General features: G+C 44.4%; 1 protein-coding gene across 2 annotated transcripts in view; it reads right to left on the reverse strand.

Moving 5' to 3' along the window:
- Positions 1-14695, reverse strand: part of OSR1 (odd-skipped related transcription factor 1) — a 228166-nt gene that overhangs the window by 176164 nt on the left and 37307 nt on the right. Inside the window, exon 1 of one of the 2 annotated variants that reach the window (XM_082744179.1) lies at positions 4400-4829. The exons of the other annotated variant lie outside the window; for it this stretch is intronic. The gene's annotated coding sequence lies outside the window, so the exon portion shown is untranslated. Of the gene's footprint in view, positions 1-4399; positions 4830-14695 lie in introns of those variants that run through there. 2 annotated transcript variants of the gene reach the window in all.

Genomic DNA, 14695 nt, shown 5'->3' on the forward strand with positions numbered 1-14695 from the left:
CTCTATCAGGAATGAGTGCTTAGTGAATACTTTTTGAACTCCTATTGCTACGGTAAGAAAAATAAAAGTACTGTACATGTGCTAGATACTAGGCTAAGAACATGATAGTTATTATCTTACTTAGTCCTCATAAAACCTGAGAGAAAACACAACAGATTAATGGAAGACCATGTTATATCAGTAAACATAAATAGGCTAAATTCTCTTATTAAAAAGCAGAAGACCTTCTCAGATCAAGTTAAAAAACATAACGACGATATATCACCTACAAGCGAGGCAAAGTAAAGGACACAGGAAGGTTAAAAGCAAAAGGATTTACCTAGACCTAAAATCAGAGCAGAGATAACATCAGAAAAGGGCAAAAAATATAAAATGAGAAAAGCAATACTTTTGATGTTGAAAACTCATAATGATCGCGTATCATACATACTTCTATGCTGGGTAATTTAATAATTTGGTAATAGTTTTTTAAAACTATTTTTAATCACAAAAAAGAAAATGCCAACAATGAAAATTCCCACTGTGAATTTGGGGGAACCAAGCCTACATTTTCACAGAAGAACAGTTTGAATACTATGCCAATGAAAGCCCCACAACCCAATTTACACCAGGACTCTCATCTTTCTACATCAGTATTATCACTGAGATCCTGTCCATGTCACCTCAGAGTGAGTTCCTAGACTCTACTCTCTCTGGCACAGGGATCTCCAGGTAGCCTTTTTTCAGTCCAAACCTTATCATCTCTATTTCAGATATTCTTTGCTATTGCAGCATGGACCCCTGGTTTCTCGTGCATATACAGGTTTTTCTAACTGTGTATGTTTCATTGGTCAACTTGGTGGAAAACAGGGGCTCAAACACCTTAACCTCTTGCCCAGGAGACTCTGCTAGAAATACTCTATAAATGTCTTGAGAAAAATATTTTAAAATAAAATAAAAATTAAAAAGCTATTTTGGTGCCTGCTTGCTGCAGACAGAGGGAAAAATCAAGGCTAAACTCGGTATAGTCCCCAGGAAGGTAAGTACCTCTCAGCAATGCACTTACTCTGAACCCAGGAGGGGCCACACCAGCTTTCAATAGCAAACTCCCTGAAATTCCCCAGGCCTCAAGGCTGTATCCCAGACAGTGGAGTAGATGGTTTAAGTAGATGATCAAGAACACACACTCAACAATTCTATTATACATCTAAAAGTTTCTAAGAAAGTAGATCTTGAAAGTTCTCATCGCAAGAAAGAAAATGTTCTAACTATGTGTGCTGATTGATGTGAACTCTAGATTTACTGTGGGGCCTGTTTCACAATATATACAAATACCAAATTGGTGTGGACCTGAAACTAATATAATGCTATGTGTCAATTTTATGCCAATAAAAAAAATTAGAAAAAAGAGCACATGCTCTTGGGCAAGTTATTTTGAACCTCAACCTCCTTATGCATGAAATAGGGAAAGCAGCTGTCTCGCAGGGTCCATTGCAAAGCTAAACAGAAGGAAGTATGCGACGCACCTAGCATGGGAGTGCACAGTTGATTTTCAATAAATATTATTCCTGATATTGCTGGCGTTATTAAGTGAGACTAAGACTTGCATGAAAAAGGCTGCTTATAGTTATTGGAAGTACTCCAGATCTGAATATTATTTCATGTCAAAGAAAACATGGTTAACTCAGATGGCTGTGTATGGGACAAATTCAGAAGAATGTTCGGCTTTAATTCATAGCAGCTCCATGAAAGTTAAATTGAGCTGGTGATATGGCCCCCTCAGCCAGTCACACACGTGGGTAGTTGCCCCATGAACATGGCCCTTACCCTAGGAACCAGGAGGAGCCAGGTCCTGTCTACTTCTCCTGTATCCCACCAGAATTAGCATCCGAGCACTGGCCCGGCCCCTCTCTTGCTGACCCTGTGAAAGTTTCTTTTCTTCTAAGGCCAAGTTCACTAACCCCCTGCAACCATTATTCTTCGCCATCATGACAGTCACCATACAGGGAAGCTAAATTCACAGAGGCAAGGGAAGAGCCACCTCAGAGAGGAGCCACATCTCTGGGCGTCACTGGGCCTCTAGGTCCAGAATCCTGTGCACTTCCATCTCCTTCCACGAGAAGATCACCTTCTTCTTGTCACCCTCCTCCTGTCCCCAAATGTTGTTTGCTTGCGTGAATTACAAAGAAGTGCATTTGGAGACTCTCAATATAATCTCTTAGGAACCCTGAAGACAAACCCTGGGACACTGAAAGGCAAGAGTGGGATTGGCTGCTAGAAACCCATGAGAAAAAACATTACGATATTAGAGATGCCCAAGGTGTGGTAGGGGTCACCAGTGATGCTAGAGAGGCCAGCTCTGAGCTGTGTCCTGGCCAGGCCAGGTAGCAGACATCCTCGTACAGTGGAGGGTGACACAGCCAAAACTAGCAGTTTGGAGAGGGACATTTTGATCAGAAACTTCCGTGCCAACAATTATCGAGCTCTCCAAAGCGAACGAGCTCGATTCAATGCTCTTTAATCAGAAGTTGATAAATAGTAGTGTGTAGATTGAAGTTAGAATTGAGTTACTATTATTCCTCCCCTTTCCATTTCTACTGCATTGGGAGATCTAAAAGAAGCCCAGAAAACAGGCTGGACCAGTGACTGCACCAGAAATTAATTTTGGAGCCTGTTTGTCATGACTTCTATGGGACACTGTGGAAAGCGGGTGAGCGGAAGACTGAGAAGCACGGGATCTCCTCCAGGTCACATGTGGATCCGTCGCTTGCAGAAACATTCGCAGACAGCTGCGTGGCAGGCCCCGGGGGTGGAGGGCAGCAGGAGGGAGGAGGCAAAGACGGCCTAGAGGGGAGCCTGGAGACAAACCCCAGGGTGCGACAGGGACAGGAAGCACAGAGCCAGGAGAGAGAACAAGCCGTGCTTGCTGGTGGGCGGGGGGGGGGGGGCAGGGGGACAGGGGGCGGGCAAGGGATGGCGCCTTTCTGACTGGTGGCCTCCCAGGAAGGGTTCTTGGAAAAATGAGCAACTTCTGGTGAGCAGAGAAGAGGAAAGGAGCTTCTGAGCTGATCGGGCCCAGTGGATGGGAAACCTTAAGGGGCTGAGGCGCTGGCTCCTTCCTGGCTATGCCAGGCCAGCAGCAGCAGGTGTCCTCCAGTGTCCCTTCCCCGTCTCAGGTGCTGCCAGTTCATAGCTGTCCAACCCAACTGCCCTGGAACCAGTCAGCCCTGAGGAGTCTACGCGTTACTATGCTGACTCCCACATCTAGAGGGTCTAATGAGCTCACTGGCTGGGGTACTGGGACATGTCACACACTACCCAGGGGCTTCTTATCTCAGCCAGGGAGAGGAGGGGCTGCTTGAGGTGATCCTCACTGCTCCAGGCACTAACAGAAGCCACACGACCTACGCCCAGCCTCCTCTGCCCCCCAGAGCAGCCCAACAGGTGACAAGTGGTTCTCAGAGACGCGTAGACTGGTCTCCTGTACCAGAGGAGCGGGATGCCGAGGTGGTTCCTAGCCGGCACTCGTGGTTTGCCTCCTACACACACTACGCAGTGACTCTGCAAATACACCAGCCTCTCTGAAGCTCTGGTTCCCTCCTAGTACCAACAGGATTGCTACAGACAACCACACAGAAAGATCTTGTGATGGTGGAATTTTTGAGTCCCAGATCCCTTTAAGAACCTCCTAAAAGCTTGAGATTATGTCCCCCTCCCCAAACGTACAGGTCCGTACACAAATCTGAATCGCTTTGCAGAGGTCAACAGACACCCCAAAGATTGTCCGCAGATCCAGGTTAGGCATGTCTTGGGAGATCTCCCTGGCTGCAGAAATTTTGCTCTGGTTGGGGTTTCATTCATACCCAAGCTCTTCTCAACCTGCCCAGCAGCTCTCTTCAGATTCTAGGGGACAAGACTGGTTAGGAGCTCGGCGTTTCCAACGGCCTGTGTAATATATATGTAAACAGAGCAAAAGGTGAAAGTGAAGGCCACTGCATGGAGAAGAGAATGAGAACCAGATGCCCCAGTTCAGGGGAGAGTGGGAAGAAAGACAGCTGCCCGAGGGGGCTGCTCCGGGGCTTACCCCTAATCAAGTCTCGCATGGAACAAAACTAGAGGAAGGCAAGACGGGGAAGTCACTGCCTCAGAAGGCCTGGGAGTCGGCAGGTGGAGGTGAGGGAGCAGCGAGGTCAGAGAGAGAAGAAAGCCGGTCTTTTCAGAAGCCTTAAAAGAGGACCTGGGGGAACCGGACAGAACCTGTCAGTCAATAGGTATTACTGATTTCCTTGCAGAACATCAGGCACCGAGGATCAACTAAGCAGGAAAGCACTCTCCCTGAGGAGTCGTTATATAAATTCCTGGTGTGTCCAGAAATGCGGGAGGTGCTCATTCAGAAAGAAAATATGTTTTATGAATTTACCAGTAGTGATGGGAAGGTGATCGTTTCCCCTCCAAGTCCCGCTGCTAGCCGGGTACCCAGAGCTCTCCTCTCCAGCCGGGCTCATGTCCTTCGGATCCTCCATCACATCCTCTTGCTGCTGCCCCCGTGTCCACCTTCCAAGCTCGTGCTCAAATTGTTCACCCTGGAGCTGCCCAGACCTTTTCCTCCTTCTCGACAGATTCTCTGTGTTCCTCGGAGGTCAGTTTCACCACCTCTCAGGAAGCTCAGATGCTTTCCATGCACTTCAGAAACACAGCAGCTTCTTCATCCTCTAAACTCCTGTGATGTGGACTTGTCTGTAACACTCCTTTGGTAGTATTTACACACTTCTTTGTCTTATAAATATAACAAAAAGCTGAGTCTTGCAGAAGGGAAGTTGTACTTAAAGGAGGTTTCTTCAGCTCTGCTGAACATCTTTCGACCTGCACATTTGGAGCAAGACACGAGGCAAATTCAGTTGCCTGACGTCAATGTTTGCAAAGGTGTGGTCCACAGACACTGGCATACAAATCACCTTAGTGGCTTATTGAAAAATGCAGGCCTAAGTTTTCATACAAGGAAGCAGAATTCTAGAAAGTGGAATAGGCTATGAATTTTTTTAAAAAGAAAGAAAGAGGCAGGGGGAAACCCCTGGGACTTCACAGAAAAGTTAGAAAGTTATAGGATTTTCATAAGCTAGAATTTCCAAAATGGGAGTGGGGGTCTATGTCAAGCCTAAAGCTCAGGGAGCGCAAACATCTCAGCTGAGCCCTAGATGTGCACTGCATTGCCTACACTGTGAGTAAGCCTGTAGGGGCTACAACCTTTGTAGTACACCCCTTGTTCCGTGCCCTACACTTAGAAGGTGATGGGTACATATACATGCCTGAGATATGGAAATTGACAAACAGTTCAAGAAGAATGTAAAATAATAGAAAATTGGTCCAAATATAAGCCACACAGAACACCAACATCTTGAAAAAGAAAGAAATAATAAAAATATTCTAAGACAATAGACTTGATTTTGGAAATTAATATCTCAGCTTTAAAATAAAAGACCATCAACATATATGAAATACACACACACACACACACACACACACACACATATCAGCTTTTATCTTGATCTGCATCTGTACCTATATCTATATATCTATCCCCAGAGAATAGAATAAGTGAAAGTGAACTACTAGAATATCTCCAAGTTGTTTCCCATAAATTTATAAGGTCCCATCTTTGATGACCATGACTCTTTTTTCCATAAGCAGTATAATCTGGAAATGCTTACTCATCCTTAAACTTGGAGGTCAATAATTTACTATTGGGTACTTTGACTTTAGCGGGCATCTCAGACTGCCATCCAGTATATGGATATGGTCTCAGAGTGAACTATAGTCTGATGTTGTTAGGTCTGGGCTATGCTCCAGATGTGGCAGAATTATCACCCCCAGTCAATTTCAGAATTCACCTGTTGGTTAAGTGCCCTCAAGTGTTGACTCACTGGAGGAGTTGAGCTTTTCATTGCTCAGCATTGGGTAGAGATGCCACGGGACTCCACACACAAGCTCCAGCTGCTCAGTACCCAGTGCGGGTTTCCTGCCATGACTAGGTGAACCAAATTTAAAGTAAGGAACCCCCTTTGAAGTTCCATCATACCCTCCTCCCATCACCTATCCCCTAAAGGGGTCATGTCAAACCACTGGTTTCCATCTCTGATTCTGTGTATTAGCCACACCTTCATCTCTACCTCAGAGATGTGTTTGCCTGTCACATTAGCACTCCAAATATTTTAATTCAGGACAAAAAGTATAGGAATAGAACTGAATTTTGTCATTAAAATTCTCAAAACTGCTAAATGGACACAAAAGACATGTAGGTATAATTCCCCAAACCTTCCTTCAAGGTTGTATCAGTATCAATATCAAGGCAACATCAACATGTTTATACACTATTCAACTTTCCCAGTTTATATTTACTGTTGACTAACTACCTATAATGAAAGAGCTTCTAAATTATCAAGAAGACAGGATTCTGTACATGAAAACTTCACTCTAGAGCTCACTCAGGAAGGTGGGGAGAACTTCTGATCCCCCAGAACTTCTTTTGAGACAGCACCTGAGTCAGACCTCAAACCCTTAAAGGAGGACCTGGGATTATCCACTCCAGTTTTCCTGTGATCAGCTCCCATAAGCCCTTAGTGATACAATTCATGGCACCTGGTCTTTGTGACCAGTGTGTTCATGAGTGTTTGGCCATCTGTCCCTGGGGTGCTGTTCGATTATTCAACTGGCCATTCCTTACCCAAAGATAGTCCACACATGGTAGTGCACAGAGTTGCAGATGAGAAGTAACATCACAAGGGGTTACATGCTACAACACACAAGTACACACAAGGCCATAGCTTTTGTTTTGCCTAAGTAATGGAGATACAGTCAAGCTGGGTGTTGAAGTCATGAAGAGCTAGTTGAAGGTAAAGACACAGGACTAGAGACACACAGTGTCATTAGAAAGCACCAAAAAATGAAGAGGAAAAAGAAGGAGGGATGATGAGACGTGACATTGAAGAGATTAAGACCCAAATGCCAAGGATCTTAAGTGCTAGGCTAAGCAATTTGGGCTTCCCTTGAAAGCAATGGGGACATAGCGAAGGCTTGAGTTAGGGAGTATCATAGCCCAATGTGAGTTTTAAAAAGATAACACTGATATTACTAAAGGGTATGGGTAAATTGGAGAGGTATGGAATTAGAGGTAAGAAAATCTGCTGTTACAGGATTTTATTTAAACAGACCAGGAGAGAGGCTATGGCAACTGATTTGGTTTTGAAAAATGTGTGTGTATGTATACATGTGTGAGACAGAGAGAGCAACAGAAGACAAATATTCTAAAGATTCAACGTTTGTGATATTATTAAGTTAAATATATGTGATCCAATGCAGTAATCATGAATAGAAATGGAGTGGACACTGGGCATGGGAACTTGGTAGCCCCATTGATGCCACAAGAGAATGATATTGGCTCTGGAAGTGGGGGGGAGGACTGCATACAGAAAGCCAAATGTCACGAACAGGAAGAGGGCAAGAAGGGGCACAGCCCTGGGAGGAGACTGAGGACAGTCAGAGAAGTAGCAAGTGACTCAGGAGAGCAGAGAGGTAGAGACATAGGGAGAAAGAAGGAGAAACCATGAGAAATGCCATGAGGGTCACCATCATAGACCACGTCTTTCCTTATACTGACTTATAGTGACATTTATTTCACTTTAGGTGATGACTCTCGATGTCCCTGAGGCAGAGAAGAAACAATCTTTTTTTTTTTTAAATAACATATGTTAAATACAGCACTAAGCTTTTACAGAAACTCATTCTAAGAGGTAAGAATTACTATCCCTATTTTACAGATGAAGAAACTGAGACATTAGATAGCTCCCACAGGTGAAACTATAGTTGACCAAGAATCCAGAGCTAGATACAACCTCAGTCTTGGTTCTGTGTTCTTTCTATTGGGCCACACTGCCCTCTTGGTTTTCTAGGGCAGGTCTTCACCTGGTAACCCCCTGGGCATTCTGGGGAACAGGCTATGTAGGCAAAGAGAAGGATCAGGCTTTGGGGGCTAAGATGTTCATATTTCCTGGGGACCCTCAGGAGGAACATGCACCCCCCACCAAAGTAAGAGTCAATTTTTTGATCTGACTGTAGTGTGGCCGGACTTCCAGGTGCCACCCAGAACCCAGCTCCAAAGACGTCATCTTTGGGATAACCTTGGGAGAGGGAGGGAAGGTTCCCATCACCTTTCTAATGTGGAAAGATAAAAGGGCAAGGATGAGCTTCAACTAGGATACCCGCCTGTCCTGGTTTGCCCAGGACACAGGAACCAGGACAGTCCAGGAAGATCAGCTTCTTTCCGAGCCAATGGCAAGCCCAGCTAACTATGGGAACCAGAGTCTGAGGGCTGATCGTGGGTCAAGTCCCACACATTGTCTGGACACATGCCAGGGAGCCCAGGTTCTTTTGGGGCAATAGGTCCTCTTCATTTGAAGGGGTCTTAAGTCTGGGCTTTCCCAAGGCTAAGCAAAAACGCTTCAGGAATTTCCTGGAGTTAACATCTATCCAAGCAGTAAAGAGGGGAGAACAAGATGGCCTTTGTTACTTGCATACCAGCCTCCTGATGACTGTCTGCCATGTGCAGGTAACCCCAGGCTGGAGGTGAGGCGTTTCTGCTCTACGTCCCCTCATACGGGTCTTTTGCACCCTACCTTCCTCTGTCGCCACCTCTCTGCTGCTTCAGCCACTGCAGACCCATCACCTTTACCCACATTCGTTCCACCACCCCACTACCCATCCCTGGCTTGGGCTTTTCCTTGCCAATGTGCTCTCTCTCCTCCCCCAAAGCAACTAGTAATAAGAAACAAGATTGGCTCCATCCCTTGTGCAACAAATATTTTCGTTCAGAGGAGGTCCTCATCATGCATGGTTGGTTTGTTAAGGAGGTGGATCCCCATTCATCCCTCTTCCCGTGTGATGGAAGTAATTCATTGTACACATCTACGGCTCCCTGAATCATGGCTTATTTCCATCCTAGCCCATGACCAGACTTCCTTCTCCCCCTCCTCCCTGTCGCCATCTCTGCCCTGGTCTTAAGAAGAAGACCTGCCATCAGGCAGGACTCACAGGGGGCTGGTTCTAAGAACAGGCCATTCTCTTGGCTGAATGTCTTTGAGCCACCAATTTCCCTGGGACTGGCTCCTAAAGAAAGGGCTCAAATCTAGAAGATGAGCAGGAAGGGGGACAAGGGGAAGAGAAGATCAAGGAGCACAGAGCACTGTCTTGGACCTCACACTTCCCTAAATGTCTCCGAAGCTGAGCAGCACTGAGCAGTTCGAAAGGAAAACATCTTATCTCACGCCTCTCATCTCCCACCCCTTGCTCTCTGCCCAGAGCCCAGAGCCCAGAGCTGCAGCGGGGTAGGGCGGGGGAGAGAGGCACTCTCCTCTCTGCGGAGTGCAATCTGGGAAAGGGAAGAAGGGCGGCCCTCTCCCAATACAGCCAATTCATCCAGGCCTCACTCCCCTAGTGTTTATTCTTCTTTCTGAGAAAAAAAAAAAAATCAATTTAAAAATACCAATTAAAAATCCCTTCTCCCAGTGCGTATTTGGTTACAGTAGTCTACACCGTGCTCCCCTCCTTACGGATGTGTAATTGCCCTGAAAGCAGAGTTGTCCAGAAGTGAAATATTAAATAATTCTAACCTAAAATGTTCCAGAGGTAGAGCAAAGAGAGCTGGGTATGTGTAACGTGCTCTGTAGAATCAGGAAACACACACACACACGCACACACACACGCACACATGCACACACTCACCCAGCATGTGCAGTGCACTTTTGTGACTGCTAAAACTATAACATCTGGAATGCCATTCTGGAAAACTTCCAGATGTTTTCCATGAGGAACACTTTGTAAAAATTGTTAGCCTTCTAGGCATTTGTAAATTTTGTAAGGAGAGTACACTCCCAGGCCCACATAGGAGCAAATATGGGATTATAAAGTGCTAAATGCTTTTCACAACTGTATAAGCAATAATGCGCTTTGGGTAAATATTCAGGGAAAATTATTTTTACAGACTAAGCGAATGGATAGGTTCCAATCTGCAATTAGATTTGTATTTCAGAGAAATCAAGGAACGCAGCACAGCTCGTCTTAAGGCCGCCTGCCTGGGAGCCAGAGCTCCTAACCTGGGCAACATCACACATCCTGGTCATTAATTTCCTCGTCTGTAGTCATTCCAACACTGGAAGAGGCTAACGTAGTTTCATAGCTTGTTATATTTATCTTCCTTCCCGAGGATTTTTATATCGCATTTTATAAATCCGGCTTCAATTTATGTGTAAGCCCCATAATCATTAGCTTAATGTGAAAGAAAAAGAGAGAGAGAGAAGGAAGGAAGGAAAAATGGCAGGAAGGAAGGAAGGAAGGAAGGAAAGAAAGAAAGAAAGAAAGAAAGAAAAAGAGAGGCAAGCTTGGGAAAGAAGAAAAAAAAAAAAACAATCCAACAACAATGCTTGGGAAGCCCTTGGAAGAATTGTTCATTTTTAAAATGCATAATATATAAACATCTTAAAGGAATACCCAGAGTCTCTTTTGAAATCAGAAATTATGTGAAGCAAGGAAAGAATCATAAAAGCTTATTGATTTCCCGAACCCACTGAGTAGAAATATTTTTAAACCATGATTCACATAAGGGATACATTTGACACATCAAGAGAAACTGGAAACCAGGCTTCATGCAGCCACATCAGATACTGCTCTGAGCCGACTTTGTTTACCATTACAAAGTGAAAAGAAATTTGCTTTTCCTCCCCTGCTCCCTTCCCCTTGAGAATGGCGATTTTTATTGATTTTGTCCCTCTTTATTTAAAAAAAAAAAAAAAAAAGAGTTGCACTAAAACGTCCACGATAAACGAGTCAGAATCTCTGGCATTTTCGGTCTTCGCACTGCTGCTGGCCTCCCTATGCGGGGCTTGGCCCCAAACCCAGGAAGGGCCAGAGTTCCTGAGGCCTTTTTGTTTTGAGGTTCTAAGGCATTCTACTTCCTCAGAAAAAATTCTCCAACTAGAATCTGTAAGATGCTCCCAGGAAAGATCTGGGAAGGCAGAGCCTTCCTGGTACATAGGTGAGGTCAGTCCCAGAGGCTGTGCTGGCCTCAGAGGAGGTGGGCCCAGCAGGCCACCGGAGGGCTGTGGGAAGCTTAGCAGGGGGACAACGGCTTCCTCCTGCCTCTCACTTCTCGGGCTCCTTCATCTGAACTCATCATCATCACCTTCACGGCACTGCCACCACCAGGCCTCTTTTGGGGGAAAATTAAGTCAAAAGTAAAATGGAAATGGACGCCTGGCCGCCCAGCAAGGCAGAAGGAAGTATGAGCACCTTCCTTTTTTTTTTTTTTTTTTTTTTTTTTAATTCCCCAGACTCCTGGTGAGTCAGGACCCTGAGATCTCAGGATCTCACTGGGACTCCTTTATTTCTTTGACCATTGAGACTCAACAGAGAAAGAGGCACGCTGTCACAAATGGCACTCGCGGGGTGCCAGGGACAGACATTTCTGCAGGCTCTTGGTTTCAAGACACCATGCTTAGCCCAGGTCGCCCTAAGCTCTTGGCTGCTAATACATGAAAAGCACAGAAAGCTAAAGATATCCCAAGTCTACCCCAGGGCTGCTTCAAAGACAAAGGAAAAGAAATGAGAAATGGGAAAATGCCCAACGAATCAGAAAATATCGCAAGGTCAACCCACCTGGTATAAATCAGCGTGCACAGTTCCAGAGGGTCGCATAGAAACCTCACGCTCAGGTGTAATTTGCCCATCCCGAAGTATTTTTCCTAGTAGTGCCAAATGCCATAATGCTCTCTGTCAGTGATTTGAAATTATTCTATAAGCTACATATCGGGTACACTATTGTTAATGAAATGCACACAAGATGATGAACAACTTCCTTTTCCTGCTGAAGCCCCAGCTGCAAGGAAGGCCTGGCTCCTTCGTGCTGTAAATCAGCCCTTTGTACTCCAGGAGGATTCAATGAGCTGCAGGTGTGGGCTTGGGGAAGGCCGCCTGGGATTAGGTAGCAGCATTTGATATGAGATCCCAAACAGCACTGGCAATCTACACGCCACATGCGGCCACAGCCTTTGGAGAAAGCAAAGGAAAAACGCTGATGAAATGTGGCACGGGACCATGGAATGCAATGTCAAACTTTCACATCTGCAGGAAAAGAAAGAGAGCTCCTAATTTTACAGTGATGATGTCATTGAGCATTCAGGACAGTGGAAATGATGGGCCAAGGTTTGCAAACTTAACCACTTAGGAGGTTGCTAACTGAAGGGCGAGCTTTTCAAGGGACACTGCAGGCTTGAAGATGATGCTGATTTGCCTTCCTAGTTTGAGGCATCACTGTCGCGGGCAGGGAGGGTGGGGGGTGGGTGTACGCGCGCACGTGTGTGTGCACACACATTTGCACACAGGCACTGCAGAGAGATGGGACAAGTAAAGAAGTTTTGCTTGAGAGGTCATGCTTTGCACACCAAGTGTGTCCTTTGGAATATACTGTCTCTGTGTGATTCAGCATAAAACATTGCTAGCTATCTTTAACGACAATACATTTTTTAAAGATTGCTTTCAGACACTCTAAAAATTCGCCAGCCAAGGAAAAGTCTCATGATCGTTCACTTTTTCCTTACTGTTAACTACTGAGAAGCTCTTCTTTTTAAATATTTTCTTCTTCCTTGGGGCTGAAGAGACATGCAAACAAGTCTGGTTTTGTTATTAGCATGCTGATAAAATATGTATTGAAGAAAACATAGCTTTAATTTTTTAAGAGTCTGTTTTTCATTAGCTTATCTTGATAGTTTAAGTTAATCATTATTTTCAACCATATATGATTTAGATATTATGTCATTAATTCATGTATAGTCCATCTGAGTAATGATTGTGGTTTTCTACTTTACAAATTCATCTACTTCACCAAGAAACCAACAGAGTCAAATTCCATGCAACATCTGGTTTCCATTGAATGTAATTGCCATTTGCAGAGTTATAATCATGTGTTATTGTAAGGACCACGGTGTCAATCACTTCCCTAATGGGGAAAATTCAATGCCTAAATACCTGGGAGAACAAGAAGCTGACTTAAACAGGTGCATTCAGACACTGGGTTTTAAGTAGAATTCTAGTCTCCCCATTTAAATAAATCATTTTAAGGAGAACCAATATTCTTTCCATCCCTTGTAGCAAGGGAAAGCATAAAATCCAGGGCCTCAGTATCCCATGCACAGTTCCAGAACTATATCACATTTAATCTTTTTAAAAATGTACAAATATGTCCATATTGTACCGATTCCTCGTGCTGTGTACACTGGTGGGAACCCCTGCAGGCCAGGCAGGAGTTCTGAAGACTTTCTGGGGAAGAAGAGACATCTTCTGATTCTTTCTGCCTTACATGAACTCAGTCATCTCTTTTATAATGAGAAGAGGCTAAGCTTGATGTAAAGAAAATATTAAGCTGTTTGAAACTACCAAGGTCATTACAGACTTTTCTAGCCCAAGGGGATTTTGTGGGGATAATCACATAAAAGGTTAAAAAATCATGAGGCACTGGGTTCTCGCATGCAATATGTAAGCACTTTATGGCAAAAAGTGAACCACATTTCCCTGACCTCAATCCCTATTGTGTTTACAAGCCAAGCCTTGTTAGAACTGGTAAACGTTTGGCCATTCATTCAGAAAACATTTCCGAAAGCAAAAATAACATGCCAGCAATTGCACTGGACATTCAGGATGCAAAGATGAATAAGCGAATCCAGAGGGCGAGAGCACAGGTAATTACAGCATGATACATGTGGGAGAAATGGGCCCAGGTGTTAGAACAGCAGAGAATGGCCACTTTATTCCACCTGGTGGAGGAGGATCAGTGAGTCTAAGAAGGCTTCCTGGAGGAGATGACTGTTGAGCCGAGTCTTAAAGGATAAGTAGGAGCAGAAGGCTTTCTGTACATTAGCTATAAGAACATAAAGACATGTCATTTTAGTCTCTGCTAATAAAATGTTTATGGGAGTAATCTTTGTGATTCAATAGAAACACTGTGCAATGGTAATTTACAACTTCTTTCAATTCATTCATTCACATACTTAAACAGAGGCTATTTACTATTCTACTCACTGAACTTACACTCCTCACGTATGAGGGCTTAGGAAGCATGACAGAGGTAGCAGTTCTCCAGAAGTAGTTTCTATTATCTTTGGCATTACCATTACCATAAAACCATCTTGTGTTTGAGGAACGCTGCAATCCACAGAAGTCTTCAGAACACACTTTATTTTCTCGTTGTAATAGGGTAGGAAGTGAAAATAACAAGAATAATAAGTAATAACAATATAAAATAAAAACAAATATAACAATACAAAATAATAACAAATAACAAGTGCAAATACATGAACTCCATTGCAATTCACAGATCTGAAAGGTCATGGTGAAGCAAGGCCTAGAACTAGAGTCTTTAACTTCCATCCTAATACTGATTGGCTTAAAACCTGGAGCCTCGCCTCCCGGAGGAGCCAGGAGGGAAACCGTAGCACCCAGCCCCTCGGTGATGTTGACGGTAACTGAACAGTTGGATACATTTTCAGCTCTTACTTCAACATGCATATGGAGAAGACTCAAACGCAGGAATTTCAACAAGAGCTGACACTCAGCGTTCTCTCTCCCAGGCCCTATTACGCATTTCCAGGTCATGTTGGCAATAGTTACCCCCCAC

This window comes from Mustela nivalis, assembly GCF_964662115.1.
Source record: "Mustela nivalis genome assembly, chromosome: 8".
NCBI lineage: Eukaryota > Metazoa > Chordata > Mammalia > Carnivora > Mustelidae > Mustela > Mustela nivalis.